At 39.1% G+C, this 17,905-nt stretch overlaps 1 protein-coding gene across 1 annotated transcript in view; it reads right to left on the reverse strand.

The window, feature by feature from the left end:
• LOC128666644 (cytochrome P450 2D15) overlaps nt 1-17,905 on the reverse strand; it is a 236,422-nt gene that overhangs the window by 54,265 nt on the left and 164,252 nt on the right. The gene's annotated exons all lie outside the window — the stretch shown is intronic.

The raw sequence follows: 17,905 nt of genomic DNA on the forward strand, positions 1-17,905 counted from the left end.
CTCCTACCGCATTTAAAAGTCAGTAGTTAAGAGTTTTATGGGCTAACGCCGGAACATAAAGCTCTTAACTACAGTGCTAAAAAGTACACTAACACCCATAAACTACCTATGAACCCCTAAACCGAGGCCCCCCCACATCGCAAACACTATAATAAAATGATTTAACCCCTAATCTGCCGACCGGACATCGCCACCACCTACATTATACCTATGAACCCCTAATCTGCTGCCCTAACATCACCGACACCTACATTATATTTATTAACCCCTAATCTGCCCCCCCAACGTCGCCGCCACCTACCTACACTTATTAACCCCTAATCTGCCAACCGGACATCGCCGCCACTATAATAAATGTATTAACCCCTAAACCGCCACAATCCCGCCTCGCAAACACTATAATACATTTTATTAACCCCTAATCTGCCCCTCCCCAACGTCACTGCCATCTACCTACAATTATTAACCCCTAATCTCCCGCCCCCAACGTCGCCGCTACTATAATAAAGTTAATAACCCATAAACCTAAGTCTAACCCTAACCCTAACACCCCCCTAAATTAAATATAATTTAAATAAAACGAAATAAATTTACTATCATTAAATAAACTAATCCTTTTTAAAACTAAATACTTACCTGTAAAATAAACCCTAATATAGCTACAATATAACTAATAGTTACATTGTAGCTATTTTAGGATTTATATTAATTTTACAGGCAACTATGTATTTATTTTAACTAGGTACAATAGCTATTAAATAGTTAATAACTATTTAATAGCTACCTAATTAAAATAAATACAAAATTACCTGTAAAATAAATCCTAACATAAGTTACAAATTACCTACAATTATCTAAACTAAAATACAATTAAATAAACTAAACTATAGTACAAAACCCCCCCACTAAATTACAAAAAATAAAAAAATATTACAAGAATTTTAATCTAATTACACCTAATCTAAGCCCCCTAATAAAATAAAAAAGCCCCCCAAAATAATAAAATTCCCTATCCTATACTAAATTACAAAAGTAATCAGCTCTTTTACCAGTCCATAAAAGAGCTTTTTGCGGGGCATTGCCCCAAAGTAATCAGCTCTTTTACCTGTAAAAAAAAATACAAGACCCCCCCAACATTAAACCCACCACCCACACACCCCTACTGTAAAACCCACCCGAACCCCCTTAAAAAAAAAACTAACACTAACCCCCTGAAGATCACCCTACCTTGAGCCGTGTTCACCCAGCCAGGCACAGATGGGGCAGAAGAGGGCACAACGAATGAATATTCCTTTAAATGACGTCATCCAAGATGGCGTCCCTCGAATTCCGGTTGGCTGATAGGATTCTATCAGCCAATCCGAATTAAGGTAGGAAAAATCTGATTGGTTGATTTAATCAGCCAATCGGATTGAAGTTCAATCCGATTGGCTGATTGGATCAGCCAATAGAATTGACCTCGCATTTTATTGGCTGATCCAATCAGCCAATCGGATTTTTCCTACCTTAATTCCGATTGGCTGATAGAATCCTATCAGCCAATCGGAATTCGAGGGATGCCATCTTGGATGACGTCATTTAAAGGAATATTCATTCGTCGTTAGTCTGTCGGCCTAGAAGGATGTTCCGCGCCGGAGGTCTTCAAGATGGAGCCGTTCCTCGTCGGATGGATGAAGATAGAAGATGCCGCTTGGATGAAGATTTCTGCCGGTCCGGATGTCCTCTTCTGCCTGGATAGGATGAAGACTTCTGCCGGTCCGGATGCCCTCTTCTGCCCCATCGGTGCCCGGCTGGGTGAACACGGCTCAAGGTAGGGTGATCTTCAGGGGGTTAGTGTTAGTTTTTTTTAAGGGGAATCGGGTTGGTTTTAGAGTAGGGGTGTGTGGGTGGTGGGTTGTAATGTTCGGGGGGTATTGTATTTCTTTTTTTAAAGGTAAAAGAGCTGATTACTTTGGGGCAATGCCCCACAAAAAGCCCTTTTAAGGGCTGGTAAAAGAGCTGATTACTTTTGTAATTTAGTATAGGGTAGGGAATTTTATTATTTTGGGGGCTTTTTTATTTTATTAGGGGCCTTAGATTAGGTGTAATTAGATTAAAATTCTTGTAATATTTTTTTATTTTTTTGTAATTTAGTGGGGGGGGGTTGTACTATAGTTTAGTTTATTTAATTGTATTTTATTTTAGATACTTGTAGTTAATTTATTTAATTAATTTATTGATAGTGTAGTGTTAGGTGTATTTGTAACTTAGGTTAGGATTTATTTTACAGGTAATTTTGTAATTATTTTAACTAGGTAGCTATTAAATAGTTATTAACTTTAATAGCTATTGTACCTAGTTAAAATAAATACAAAGTTGCCTGTAAAATAAATATAAATCCTAAAATAGCTACAATGTAACTATTAGTTATATATTAGCTATCTTATGGTTTATTTTATAGGTAAGGGGGGTGTTAGGGTTAGGGTTAGACTTAGGTTTAGGGGTTAATAACTTTATTATAGTAGCGGCGTTGGGGGCGGCAGATTAGGGGTTAATAATTGTAGGTAGGTGGCGGCGATGTTAGGGAGGGCAGATTAGGGGTTAATAAAATTTATTATAGTGTTTGCGAGGCAGGAGTGCGGCGGTTTAGGGGTTAATACATTTATTATAGTGGCGGCGATTGCAGGTAGATGGCGGCGACGTTGGGGGCGGAATATTAGGGGTTAATAAATATAATGTAGGTGTCGGCGATGTTGGGGGCAGCAGATTAGGGATTCATAAGTATAATGTAGGTGGCGGCGGTGTCCAGAGCGGCAGGTTAGGGGTTAATAGTATAATGTAGGTGTCAGCGATAGCGGGGGCGGCAAATTAGGGGTTAATAAGTGTAAGGTTAGGGGTGTTTAGACTCGGGGTTCATGTTAGGGTGTTAGGTGCAGACTTAGAAAGTGTTTCCCCATAGGAAACAATGGGGCTGCGTTAGGAGCTGAACGCTGCTTTTTTTTCAGCCAGCTCAGCCCCATTGTATCCTATGGGGAAATCGTGCACAAGCACGTTTTGCCAGCTTACCGCTACCGTAAGCAACGCTGGTATTGAGGTGAGAAGTGGAACTAAATTTTGCTCAACACTCACTTTTCTGAGGCTTACGCAGCCATTCAGAAAACTTTAAGAAATAAAGGAGCATTAAGAAATAAAGGAGCATTAGCAACGCAAGTTTTTACCGACAAAACTCGTAATCTAGGCGTTTGTAAGTAATCAGTAAGTCAGTAAGTAAAACAGTAAGTCAATAAGTAAAAAAGTAAGTCAGTAAGTAATCAGTGAGTCAGTAAGTAAAACAGTTACGCCTAGATTTAGAGTTTTGCGGCCAAAGGGGTGCGTTAGCTACGCATGCTTTTTTTCCCCCGCACCTTTTAAATACCGCTGGTATTTAGAGTTCACAGAATGGTTGGGTTTTCAGTGCGTTAGGCTCCAAAAAGGGAGCGTAGAGCATAATTTAACGCCACTGCAACTCTCGATACCGGCGGTGCTTACGGACGCGGCCAGCTTAAAAAACTTGCTCGTGCACGATTCCCCCATAGAAAACAATGGGGCTGTTTGAGCTGAAAAAAAACCTAACACCTGCAAAAAAGCCGCGTTCAGCTCCTAACGCAGCCCCATTGTTTTCTATGGGGAAACACTTCCTACGTCTGCACCTAACACTCTAACATGTACCCCGAGTCTAAACACCCCTAACCTTACACTTATTAACCTCTAATCTGCCGCCCCCGCTATCGCTGACCCCTGCATATTATTTTTAACCCCTAATCTGCCGCTCCGTACACCCCCGCCACCTACATTATCCCTATGTACCCCTAATCTGCTGCCCTAACATCGCCGACCCCTATATTATATTTATTAACCCCTAATCTGCCGCCCCCAACGTCGCCTCCACCTAACTACACTTATTAACCCCTAATCCGCCTCACTCCCGCCGCAATAACCCTATAATAAATAGTATTAACCCCTAATCTGCCCTCCCTAACATTGCCGACACCTAACTTCAAGTATTAACCCCTAATCTGCCGACAGGAGCTCACCGCTACTCTAATAAATTTATTAACCCCTAAAGCTAAGTCTAACTTTAACCCTAACACCCCCCTAAATTAAATATAATTTAAATCTAACGAAATAAATTAACTCTTATTAAATAAATTATTCCTATTTAAAGCTAAATACTTACCTGTAATTATAATTATATTGTAGCTATTTTAGGATTAATATTTATTTTACAGGCAACTATGTAATTATTTTAACCAGGTACAATAGCTATTAAATAGTTAAGAACTATTTAATAGTTACCTAGTTAAAATAATTACAAAATTACCTGTAAAATAAATCCTAACCTAAGTTACAATTAAACCTAACACTACACTATCAATAAATTAATTAAATAAACTACCTACAATTATCTACAATTAAACCTAACACTACACTATCAATAAATAAATTAAATACAATTCCTACAAATAAATACAATTAAATAAACTAACTAAAGTACAAAAAATAAAAAAGAACTAAGTTACAAAAAATAAAAAAATATTTACAAACATTAGAAAAAAATTACAACAATTTTAAACTAATTACACCTACTCTAAGCCCCCTAATAAAATAACAAAGACCCCCAAAATAAAAAAATGCCCTACCCTATTCTAAATTACAAAAGTTCAAAGCTCTTTTACCTTACCAGCCCTTAAAAGGACCTTTTGTGGGGCATGCCCCAAAGAATTCAGCTCTTTTGCCTGTAAAAAAAACATACAATACCCCCCCCAACATTACAACCCACCACCCACATACCCGTAATCTAACCCAAACCCCCCTTAAATAAACCTAACACTAAGCCCCTGAAGATCGGAAAAACAGCCAATAGAATGCGAGCTCAATCTGATCAGCCAATCAGAATTTTCCTACCATAATTCCGATTGGCTGATAGAATCCTATCAGCCAATCGGAATTTGAGGGACGCCATCTTGGATGACATCCCTTAAAGGAACCGTCATTCGTCGGGAAGTCGTCGGAAGAAGAAGATGGGTCCGTGGTGGAGGTCTTCAAGATGGAGCCGGTCGTCATCGGATGAAGATAGAAGATGCCGCTTGGATCAAGATGGTTGCCAGTCGGGATCGCCTCTTCTTCCCGGATAGGATGAAGACTTTGGAGCCTCTTCTGGACCTCTTCAGCCGCCGGATGATGGATTTCTAGCCCCCGCTTGGGCTTGGATGAAGATTTCGGAGCCTGGAACGATCGGTGATACCTGGCATGGTGAAGACAAGGTAGGAAGATCTTCAGGGGCTTAGTGTTAGGTTTATTTAAGGGGGGTTTGGGTTAGATTAGGGGTATGTGGGTGGTGGGTTGTAATGTTGGGGGGGTATTGTATGGGTTTTTTTACAGGCAAAAGAGCTGAATTCTTTGGGGCATGCCCCACAAAAGGTCCTTTTAAGGGCTGGTAAGGTAAAAGAGCTTTGAACTTTTGTAATTTAGAATAGGGTAGGGCATTTATTTATTTTGGGGGTCTTTGTTATTTTATTAGGGGGCTTAGAGTAGGTGTAATTATTTTATAATTGTTGTAATTTTTTTCTAATGTTTGTAAATATTTTTTTATTTTTTGTAACTTAGTTCTTTTTTATTTTTTGTACTTTAGTTAGTTTATTTAATTGTATTTATTTGTAGGAATTGTATTTAATTTATTTATTGATAGTGTAGTGTTAGGTTTAATTGTAACTTAGGTTAGGATTTATTTTACAGGTAATTTTGTAATTATTTTAACTAGGTAACTATTAAATAGTTATTAACTATTTAATAGCTATTGTACCTGGTTAAAATAATTACAAAGTTACCTGTAAAATAAATATTAATCCTAAAATAGCTACAATATAATTATAATTTATATTGTAGCTATATTAGGATTTATTTTACAGGTAAGTATTTAGCTTTAAATAGGAATAATTTATTTAATAAGAGTTAATTTATTTCGTTAGAATAAAATTATATTTAACTTAGGGGGGTGTTAGGGTTAGAATTAGCTTTAGGGGTTAAACATTTTATTAGAATAGCGGTGAGCTCCGGTCGGCAGATTAGGGGTTAATGTTTGAAGTTAGGTGTCGGCAATGTTAGGGAGGGCAGATTAGGGGTTAATACTATTTATTATAGGGTTATTGAGGTGGGAGTGAGGCGGATTAGGGGTTAATAACTTTATTATAGTAGCGGTGCGGTCCGCTCGGCAGATTAGGGGTTAATAAGTGTAGGTAGGTGGCGGCGACGTTGTGGGGGGCAGATTAGGGGTTAATAAATATAATATAGGGGTCGGCGGTGTTAGGGGCAGCAGATTAGGGTTACATAAGGATAACGTAGGTGGCGGCGCTTTGCGGTCGGCAGATTAGGGGTTAATTATTGTAGGTAGCTGGCGGCGACATTGTGGGGGGCAGATTAGAGGTTAATAAATATAATATAGGGGTCGGCGGTGTTAGGGGCAGCAGATTAGGGGTACATAAGTATAACGTAGGTGGCGGTCGGCAGATTAGGGGTTAAAAAATGTAATCGAGTGGCGGCGATGTGGGGGGGCCTCGGTTTAGGGGTACATAGGTAGTTTATGGGTGTTAGTGTACTGTAGAGCACAGTAGTTAAGAGCTTTATGAACCGGCGTTAGCCCAAAACGCTCTTAACTACTGACTTTTTTCTGCGGCTGGAGTTTGGTAGTTAGATTTCTAACGCTCACTTCAGCCACGACTCTAAATACCGGCGTTAGAAAGATCCCATTGAAAAGATAGGATACGCAATGGACGTAAGGGGATCTGCGGTATGGAAAAGTCGCGGCTGGAAAGTGAGCGTTAGACCCTTTCCTGACTGACTCCAAATACCAGAGGGCAGTAAAAACCAGCGTTAGGACCCTCTAACGCTGGTTTTCACGGCTACCGCCCAACTCTAAATCTAGGCGTATGTCAGTAAGTAATCAGTAAGTCAGTAATTCAGTAAGTAATAGTAAGTCAGTAAGTAAAACAGTAAGTCAGTAAGTAATCAGTAAGTCAGCAAGTAAGTTAGTAAGTAATCAGTAAGTAACACCTAGATTACGAGTTGTGCGTTCCGTCTTTTATTCATGAAAACATGGCATTTTCAGCGTTAAAACAGTAATGCAGCCATTACTGACTGCGCAAGCCTTTTAGCCTGTAACGCAACGTCAGTATCGCACTCGTAAAAATGAAGTTTTTTCATGAGATTCCATAGCACTTCCATTACGAGTTTTGCGGTGAGGCTAAAAAACCTGCGTTACAGTCTAAAATGACAAGATCCGTACCGCCATCTAAAAACAGTAGTTATGAGTTTTATGCTACAAAACTGTTACATAAAACTCATAACTAATGTGTTACAAAGTACACTAAACACCCATAAACTACCTATTAACCCCTAAACCGAGGCCCTCCCGCATCACAAACTCTATATTAAAGGTATTGACCCCTAATCTGCTGCTCCCGACATCGCCGCCACTAATTTTTTTTATTAACCCCTATTCCGCCGCTCCCCGACATCAACACCACTATAATAAAGTTATTAACCCCTAAACCGCTGCCCTCCCGCATCGCAAACACTATTTAAATATAATCAACCCCTAATCTGCCGTCCGCCCACATCGCCCCCACTATACTAAAGATATTAACCCCTAAATCGCAAGCCCCCCACAACAAAATATACTAAAGTAAACTATTAACCCCTAAACCGAAAGCCCCCAACATCGCGATAAACGAAATTAAACTAGTAACCCCTGAACCTAACGCCCCCCTAACTTTAGATTTAAATTGCAATTTCCCTAATTTAAATTAAATTAAAATTTACCTGTCAAATTAAAAGAACTAAGTTTAAACTAACAATTAAACTAACTATGAATTAAATAAAACTAAACTACACATTAAAAGATCCTAACACTACTATAAAAATTACAAACTATCTAATTATAAAAAATAAAAAATAATAAATTACAAAAAAATAACAAACGAAATTATCAAAAATAAAAAAGAATTACACCTAATCTAATAGCCCTATCAAAATAAAAAAGCCCACCCAAAATAAAAAAAACCCTAGCCTACAATAAACTACCAATAGCCCTTAAAATGGCCTTTTGTAGGGCATTGCCCAAAGTTAAACAGCTCTTTTACCTGTAAAAAAAATACAAAGACCCCCCCAACAGTAAAACCCACCACCCAACCAACCCCCCAAAATAAAAAAATAAAAAATCTTAAAAAAAACCTAAGCTAAAACCTAAGCTAACCATTGCCCTGAAAAGGGCATTTGTATGGGCATTGCCCTTAAAAGGGCATTTAGCTATTTTACAAGCCCAAACCCAAACCCTAAACTAAAAAAAAATCACTAACCCCTGAAGATCCCCTGAAGATCCACTTACAGTTTTTGAAGTCCCGCTTGAACGATCTTCATCCAGGTGGCAAAGTCCTCATCCAGGCGGCGAGAAGTCTTCATCTAGACGGCCTCTTCTATCTTCATCCAGACAGCGAAGTCCTCATCCAGGCGGCAAGAAGTCTTCATCCCGACGTCCTCTTCTATCTTCATCCAGGAGGCATCTTCTATCTTCATCCCGGCGGCGGGGAGCGGGTCCATCCTGAAGACATCCTCTTCATACGGTCGCCGTATACTGAATCTTCAACGCAAGGTATGCAATTCAAGATGGCGTCCCTTGCATTACTATTGGCTGAAAGATTTTAATCAGCCAATAGCAGCTCTCATTCTATTGGCTGTTCCAATCAGCCAATAGGATTTGAGCAGCTCTCATTTTATTTGCTGTTCCAAACAGCCAATAGGATTTGAGCAGCTCTCATTCTACAGGATGGACCCGCTCCGCACCGCCGGGATGAAGATAGAAGATGCCGCCTGGATGAAGATAGAAGAGGCTGCATGGATGAAAACTTCTCGCCGCCTGGATGAGGACTTCGCCGCCTGGATGAAGATAGAAGAGGCCACCTGGATGAAGACTTCTCGCTGCCTGGATGAAGATCGTTCAAGTGGGATTTCAAAAACTGTAAGTGGATCGTCGGGGGTTAGTGTTAGCTTTTTTTAAGGTTTTTTTGGGTGTTTTTTTTTTAGTTTAGGTCTGGGCAGTCGTAAAAGAGCGAAATGCCCTTTTAAGGGCAATGCCCATACAAATGCCCTTTTCAGGGCAATGGGTAGCTTATTTTTTTTAAGTGCTATTGGTAGTTTATTCTAGATTAGGTTTTTTTATTTTGGGGTGTTTTTTTTAAATGGGTATTAGAATAGAAATATTTTTTTTATTATTTTTGATAATTTGTTTGTTATTTTGTGTAATGAATTTTTTTCATTTTGGGGTGGGATTTTATTTTTAGATTAGGGGTTGGGCATTTCACAAAATAGCTGAATGCCCTTCTAAGGGCAGGAAAAAGAATGGTTAGATTAGGTTTTACTTTATTTTTATTTTGTGGGTTTGGGAGATGGGGGTTTGTAATGTTAGGGGGGGGGGTTGTATTTTTTTTGCAGGTAAAAGAGCTGTTTAACTTAGGGCAATGCCCTACAAAAGGCCCTTTTAAAGGCCCTTGGTAGTTTATTCTAGAATAGGGTTTTTTATTTTGGGGTGTTTTTTTTTTTTTTTTTTTTTAAAGGGTATTAGAATAGGAATCATTTTTATTATTTTGTATAATTTCATTTGTTATTTTTTGTAATGGTAATTTTTTTTATTTTTTGTAATGTTGGGTTTTAGTGTAAGGTATCTTAGATTTTATTTCACAGGTAAGTTTGTATTTATTTTAACTAGGTAGTTAGTAAATTTATTTATTTTATTTATAAAATATTATACCAGGAAGGATACATTGAGATTTATCTTGTTTTCAAGTATGTCCTGGGTCCACAAAACATTGCATTGATACAATAGGGTACAATAATACAAAAACAATATTAATACATAACATATGCAGAATTTAACATAGAACAGGTAGGAAATATATAATCAACCATGACAGGTGCATTCTGTTTTGAGATATGCAGAGAGGGATCTCTTAAAGGATTTTAGACTTGGGAAAGGTTTTAAAGTGTGCGGGAGGTCGTTCCATAATTGTGGTGCTCTGTAGGAAAAGGAGGATTGAGCTGCTTTCTTTTTGTATGGAGGCAAGCTAAATAATGTATTGCTACTGGATCGGAGGTTATGGGAGGTGGGAACAGCCAGGGAGAGCATTCTGCTCAGGTAGGGTGGGAGCTTCCCAGAAAAGCTCTTAAACACAAGGCAGGAAAGATGGAGGGTGCGTCTGGATTCCAGCGTCAGCCAGTTTAGTTCTTTTCGCATGTCACAATGGTGGGTCTTGTAGTTACATTTTAGCACAAAGTGGCAGAACGAGTTATACAATGCATTAAGTTTATTAAGGTGAGTTTGCAGTGTAGGTGCATATACTATATCTCCATAATCCATGATCGGCATCAGCATTTGCTGTACAATCTTTTCCTTTACTGTAGGGCTGAGGCAGGAATTGTTTCTGTACAGGGCACCTAGTTTTGGATAAAGTTTAGATGCAAGTTTTTGTATGTGGAGGCCAAAAGATAGATTGGGGACCAACAACATACCCAGGTATTTGAAAGAGTGGACTGCGGTCAGTGTGCCATTTGATTTTGTTTTAATGCGTAGATGGGACTTTTGTAGTTTGCATAATTTAGGTACCGTTCCAAAGATCATTGTGACAGTTTTGTCAGTGTTTAGGAAGTTTGTTTTTTGAGATCCACTTTTCTACCTCTGTGAACTCGTCTTGGAGCACTGCCTCAAGCTGCGGCAGATCGGGTTTGTTTGCATAGATTACCGCGTCGTGTGCGTACATGTGTACAGTTGAGGATTTGCAGACATTTGGCAGATCATTTATAAAATAATGTGAATAGTAAGGGGCCAAGAATGGAACTTTGGGGAACACCACACGTGACTAAGAGAGGGAGGGAGTCACTGTCAGAAATGGAGACATAATGTGATCAATCCGATACATATGATCGAAACTAGGTTAGTGGATGATCACCAATACCTGAGTTTTTTAGTTTGAGCAGTAGTATGTCGTGGTCTACTGTGTCAAAGGCCTTTGTAAAATCAAGAAAAATAGCTCCAGTTAGGTCTCCTTGTTCCATGCCAGTTTGGATGTCGTTGCAAACTTTTAGGAGGGCAGTTGTAGTGGAGTGATTTGGGCGAAAACCCGATTGAACAGGGGTCATATAGCTAGATTGTTGGTAATACTCACATAGAGTGCGTATGGACGCATTTTTCTAAGATTTTTGACACTACTGGGAGCAATGATATTGGGCGATAGTTAGTAAGTGAGCTTCAACAGCATTGCTGGGATTTGATCAGGTCCAGACTGGTTTTTCATTTTTAGATTATTAAGGTGTTTCTTAACGACATTGATGGTTACAGGTCTAAAATTTAACTTATCTATATTTGGTCTTTGTAGATTTAGTGGGGCCTGATCCACATTTGTAGTTTCAGGATGCGTGTCATTTATTAGTTTGTCAATCAGGGTGGTGGAGCATCCAACAAAATAATTGTTAAAGGCATTTGCTACTTCTAAGGGAAGTTGCAGGGTTTGGTTATCCACTTTGACAGTGGAGGGTTGGGAGTGGATTGGGGGAGTGTGTAAGTTATTTATGAGTTTCCAAAACTTTCTAGGGTTTGATATGTTATTTTTCAGATTTTCACAGAAATATTGTAGTTAGTAAATAGTTAATAACTATTTACTAACTAGTCTACCTAGTTTAAATAAATAAAAACTTACCTACACAATAAAAATAAAACCTAAGCTAGCTACAATATAACTATTAGTTATATTGTAGCTAGCTTAGGTTTTATTTCACAGGTAAGTTTGTTTTTAGTTTTAAATAGGAATTATTTAGTTAATAATTGTAAATTTAATTTAACTCTATTTTAATTATGTTAAAGTTAGGGGGTGTTAGGGTTAAGGTTAGGGTTAGGGTTAGGCTTAGGGTTACGTTAGGGTTAGGTTTAGGGGTTAATATAGTTTAATTTAGGTTGTTGCGATGTAGGGGCTGTGGTTTAGAGGTTAATATATTTATTTAGTGGTAGTGATGTGGGAGGCCAGAGGTTTAGGGGTCAATAGCTTTATTTAGTTGCAGCTATGTCGGGGAGAGGCAGAATAGGCGTTAATAGATTTATTATAGTGTGGGTGCAGGGGAATAGGGGTTAATAACATTAGTATAGTGGCGGCGATATTAGGAGCGGCAGATTAGGGGTTAATAGTTTTATTTAGGTGGTGGCGATATCGGGGGCGGCAGATTTGGGTTAATAACATTATGTAGGTGGCGGCGATGTCGGTAGGGGGCAGATTAGGGGTGTTTAGACTCAGGGTTTATGTTATGGTGTTAGGTATAAACGTAACTTTTTTTCCCCCATAGACATCAATGGGGCTGCAACTTTTTTCTGACCCGCTCTCCCCATATGGGGAAAGCGTGCACGAGAACGTCAAAACAGTGCTTGTTTTTTGTGCGGGATGGAGCTTAAAAGCACCATATTGCACGCGCAAGTCTGGTTTTTAAAAACTTGTAATGGAAGCGCTATAGGGGATTAAATAATGCAACTTTTGTTAATTTCCCTATAGCGCGCATAACTCGTAATCTAGCTGTAAATCAGAAAGTAATCAGTAAGTACGTCAGTAAGTCAGTAAGTAATCAGTAACTCCTAGATTTAGAGTTTTGCGTTAGAAGGGGTGCGTTAGCTACGCGTGTTTTTTTCCCCCGCACCTTTTAAACAACGCTGGTATTGAGAGTTCTCTGAAGGGCTGCGTTAGGCTCCAAAAAGGGAGCGTACAGGCATATTTACCGCCACTTCAACTCTCAATACCAGCGTTGCTTACGGACGCGGCCAGCTTCAAAAACGTGCTCGTGCACGATTCCCCCATAGGAAACAATGGGGCTGTTTGAGCTGAAAAAAAAACCTAACACCTGCAAAAAAGCAGCGTTCAGCTCCTATTATTAACCCCTAATCTGCTGCCCCCGCTATCGCTGACCCCTGCATTACACTTTTAACCCCTAATCTGCCGCTCCGGACACCGCCGCAACCTACATTATAGCTATGTACCACTAATCTGCTGCCCCTAACATCGCCGACCCCTATATTTATTAACCCCTAATCTGCCCCCCCAATGTCGCCGCTACCTACCTACACTTATTAACCCCTAATCTGCCGACCGGACCTCGCCGCCACTATAGTAAATGTATTAACCCCTAAACCGCCTCACTCCCGTCTCAAAAACCCTATAATAAATAGTATTAACCCCTAATCTGCCCTCCCTAACATCGCTGACACCTAACTTCAAGTATTAACCCCTAATCTGCTGACCGGACCTCACCGCTACTATAATAAATGTATTAACCCCTAAAGCTAAGTCTAACCCTAACCCTAACACCCCCCTAAGTTAAATATAATTTAAATCTAACGAAATAAAATAAAATAAAATAAATCTTATTAAATAAATTATTCCTATTTAAAGCTAAATACTTACCTGTAAAATAAACCCTAATATAGCTACAATATAAATAATAATTATATTGTAGCTATTTTAGGATTTACATTTATTTTACAGGCAACTTTGTATTTATTTTAACCAGGTACAATAGCTATTAAATAGTTAATAACTATTTAATAGCTACCTAGTTAAAATAATTACAAAATTACCAGTAAAATAAATCCTAACCTAAGTTACAATTAAACCTAACACTACACTATCAATAAATTAATTAAATAAACTATCTACAATTATCTACAATTAAATCAACTAAACTAAATTACAAAAAAAACAAACACTAAATTACAAAAAATAAAAATAGATTACAAGAATTTTAAACTAATTACACCTACTCTAAGCCCCCTAAAAAAATAACAAAGCCCCCCAAAATAAAAAAATGCCCTACCCTATTCTAAAATAAAAAGTTTACAGCTCTTTTACCTTGCCAGCCCTTAAGAGGGCCTTTTGCGGGGCATGCCCCAAAGAAAACAGCTCTTTTGCATTTAAATAAACATACAAATACCCCCCCCAACATTACAACCCACCACCCACATACCCCTAATCTAACCCACCCAAACCCCCCTTAAAAAAACCTAACACTAAGCCCCTGAAGATCTCCCTACCCTATCTTCACCACGCCGGGTATCACCGATCTGTCCAGAAGAGGCTCCGAAGTCTTCATCCTATCCGGCAAGAAGAGATCCAGAAGAGGCTCCGAAGTCTTCATCCTATCCGGCAAGAAGAGGACATCCGGACCGGCAAACATCTTCATCCAAGCGGCATCTTCTATCTTCATCCATCCGACGAGGAGCGGCTCCATCTTCAAGACCTCCGGCGCGGAACATCCTTTTCTCCCGATGACTAGACGACGAATGAAGGTTCCTTTAAGGGACATCATCCAAGATGGCGTCCCTCGAATTCCGATTGGCTGATAGGATTCTATCAGCCAATCGGAATTAAGGTAGGAAAAATCTGATTGTCTGATTGAATCAGCCAATCAGATTCAAGTTCAATCGGATTGGCTGATCCAATCAGCCAATCAGATTGAGCTTGCATTCTATTGGCTGTTCCGATCAGCCAATAGAATGCAAGCTCAATCTGATTGGCTGATCCAATCAGCCAATCGGATTGAACTTGAATCTGATTGGCTGATTCCATCAGCCAATCAGAATATTCCTACCTTAATTCCGATTGGCTGATAGAATCCTATCAGCCAATCGGAATTCGAGGGACACCATCTTGGATGACGTCCCTTAAAGGAACCTTCATTCGTCGTCTAGTCGTCGGGAGAAGAGGATGTTCCGCGCCGGAGGTCTTGAAGATGGAGCCGCTCCTCGTCAGATGGATGAAGATAGAAGATGCCACCTGGATGAAGATGTTTGCCGGTCCAGATGTCCTCTTCTTGCCGGATAGGATGAAGACTTCGGAGCCTCTTCTGGACCTCTTCTTGCCGGATAGGATGAAGACTTCGGAGCCTCTTCTGGACGGATCGGTGATACCCGGCGTGGTGAAGATAAGGTAGGGAGATCTTCAGGGGCTTAGTGTTAGGTTTTTTAAGGGGGGTTTGGGTTAGATTAGGGGTATGTGGGTGGTGGGTTGTAATGTTGGGGGGGGGTATTGTATGTTTTTTTACAGGCAAAAGAGCTGAATTCTTTGGGGCATGCCCCGCAAAAGGCCCTTTTAAGGGCTGGTAAGGTAAAAGAGCTGTAAACTTTTTATTTTAGAATAGGGTAGGGCATTTTTTTATTTTGGGGGGCTTTGTTATTTTTTTAGGGGGCTTAGAGTAGGTGTAATTAGTTTAAAATTCTTGTAATCTTTTTTTATTTTTTGTAATTTAGTGGGGTTTTTTTTTTGTAATTTAGTGTTTGTTTTTGTAATTTAGTTTAGTTGATTTAATTGTAGATAATTGTAGGTAGTTTAATTAATTTATTGATAGTGTAGTGTTAGGTTTAATTGTAACTTAGGTTAGGATTTATTTTACTGGTAATTTTGTAATTATTTTAACTAGGTAGCTATTAAATAGTTATTAACTATTTAATAGCTATTGTACCTGGTTAAAATAAATACAAAGTTGCCTGTAAAATAAATATTAATCCTAAAATAGCTACAATGTAATTATTATTTATATTGTAGCTATATTAGGGTTTATTTTACAGGTAAGTATTTAGCTTTAAATAGGAATAATTTATTTAATAAGATTTATTTTATTTCATTAGATTTAAATTATATTTAACTTAGGGGGGTATTAGGGTTAGACTTAGCTTTAGGGGTTAATAAATTTATTATAGTAGCGGTGAGGTCCGGTCGGCAGATTAGGGGTTAATACTTGAAGTTAGGTGTCAGCGATATTAGGGAGGGCAGATTAGGGGTTAATACTATTTATTATAGGGTTTTTGAGGCGGGAGTGAGGCGGTTTAGGGGATAATACATTTATTATAGTGGCGGCGAGGTCCGGTCAGCAGATTAGGGGTTCATAAGTGTAGGTAGGTAGCGGTGACGTTGGGGGGGGGCAGATTAGGGGTTAATAAATATTATGTAGGTGTCGGCGATGTTAGGGGCAGCAGATTAGGGGTACATAGGGATAATGTAGGTTGCGTCGGTGTACGGTTTGCAGATTAGGGGTTAAAAAATGTAATTATAGTGGCGGCGATGTGGGGGGACCTCGGTTTAGGGGTACATAGGTAGTTTATGGGTGTTAGTGTACTTTAGAGCGCAGTAGTTAACACTAGTTAAATTTTATTAACCCCTAATCTGCTGTCTCTAACATCGCCGCAACCTACATTACTGTTATTAGCCCCTAATCTGCTGCCCCCAAAATCGCCGCCACTATACTAAAGTTATTAACCCCTAAACCTAACCCTAAGTCTAACCCTAACACCCACTAACTTTAACATAATTAAAATAAATCTAAATAAAAATTTCAATTACTATCTAAATAATACCTATTTAAAACTAAATACTTACCTATAAAATAAAACCTAAGCTAGCTACAATATAACTAATAGTTACATTGTATCTAGCTTATGTTTTATTTTTATTTCACAGGTAAGTTTGTATTTATTTTAACTAGGTAGACTAGTTAGTAAATAGTTATTAACTATTTACTAACTACTTAGTTAAAATAAATACAAATTTACCTGTAAAATAAAACCTAACCTGTCTTACGCTAACACCTAACCTTACACTACAATTAAATCAATTACATTAATTAAATACAATTAACTAAATTACAAAAAAATAATTAACACTAAATTGCACAAAATAAAGAAATTATCAAATATTTAAACTAATTACACCTAATCTAATAGCCCTATCAAAATAACCCCCCCCCCCAAATAAAAAAAAACCCCTAGCCTAAACTAAACTGCCAATAGCCCTTAAAAGGGCCTTTTGCGGGGCATTGCCCCAAAGAAATCAGGTCTTTTACCTGTAAAAAAAAAATACAAACAACCCCCCAACAGTAAAACCCACCACCCACACAACCAATCCCCCCCAAAAAAAAACTACCTAAAAAACCTAAGATCCCCATTGCCCTGAAAAGGGCATTTGGATAGGCATTGCCCTTAAAAGGGCATTTAGGTCTTTTTCAGCCCAAACCCTAAGCTATAAGTAAAACCTACCCAATAAACCCTTAAAAAAACCTAACACTAACTCCCGAAGATCCACTTACAGTTGTTGAAGACCGGACATCCATCCTCAACGAAGCCGGAAAAAGTCTTCATCCAAGCGGCAAGAAGTGGTCCTCCAGACGGGCAGAAGTCTTCATCCAGACGGCATCTTCTATCTTCATCCTTCCGACGCGGAGCGGCTCCATCTTCAAGACATCCGGCGCGGAACATCCTCTTCTGACGACGGCTACTGAAGAATGAAGGTTCCTTTAAGGGACGTCATCCAAGATGGCGTCCCTTGAATTCCGATTGGCTGATAGCATTCTATCAGCCAATCGCAATTAAAGTTGAAAAAATCCTATTGGCTGATGCAATCAGCCAATAGGATTGAGCTTCAATCCTATTGGCTGAATGCGAGTTCAATCCTATTTGCATCAGCCAATAGGATTTTTTCAACTTTAATTCTGATTGGCTGATTGAATTCTATCAGCCGATCAGAATTCAAGGGACGCCATCTTGGATGACGTCACTTAAAGGAACCTTCATTCTTCAGTAGCCGTCATCAGAAGAGGATGCTCCACATCGGATGTCTTGAAGATGGAGCCGCTTCGCGTCAGAAGGATGAAGATAGAAGATGCTGTCTGGATGAAGACTTCTGCCCGCCTGGAGGACCACTTCTTGCCGCTTGGATGAAGACTTCTCCCGGCTTCGTTGAGGACTTCTGCTCCCTTGGATGAAGACTTCTCCCGGCTTCGTTGAGGATGGATGTCCGGTCTTCAAAAACTGTAA

This window comes from Bombina bombina, chromosome 7 (assembly GCF_027579735.1).
Source record: "Bombina bombina isolate aBomBom1 chromosome 7, aBomBom1.pri, whole genome shotgun sequence".
In the NCBI taxonomy this organism is placed as follows: domain Eukaryota; kingdom Metazoa; phylum Chordata; class Amphibia; order Anura; family Bombinatoridae; genus Bombina; species Bombina bombina.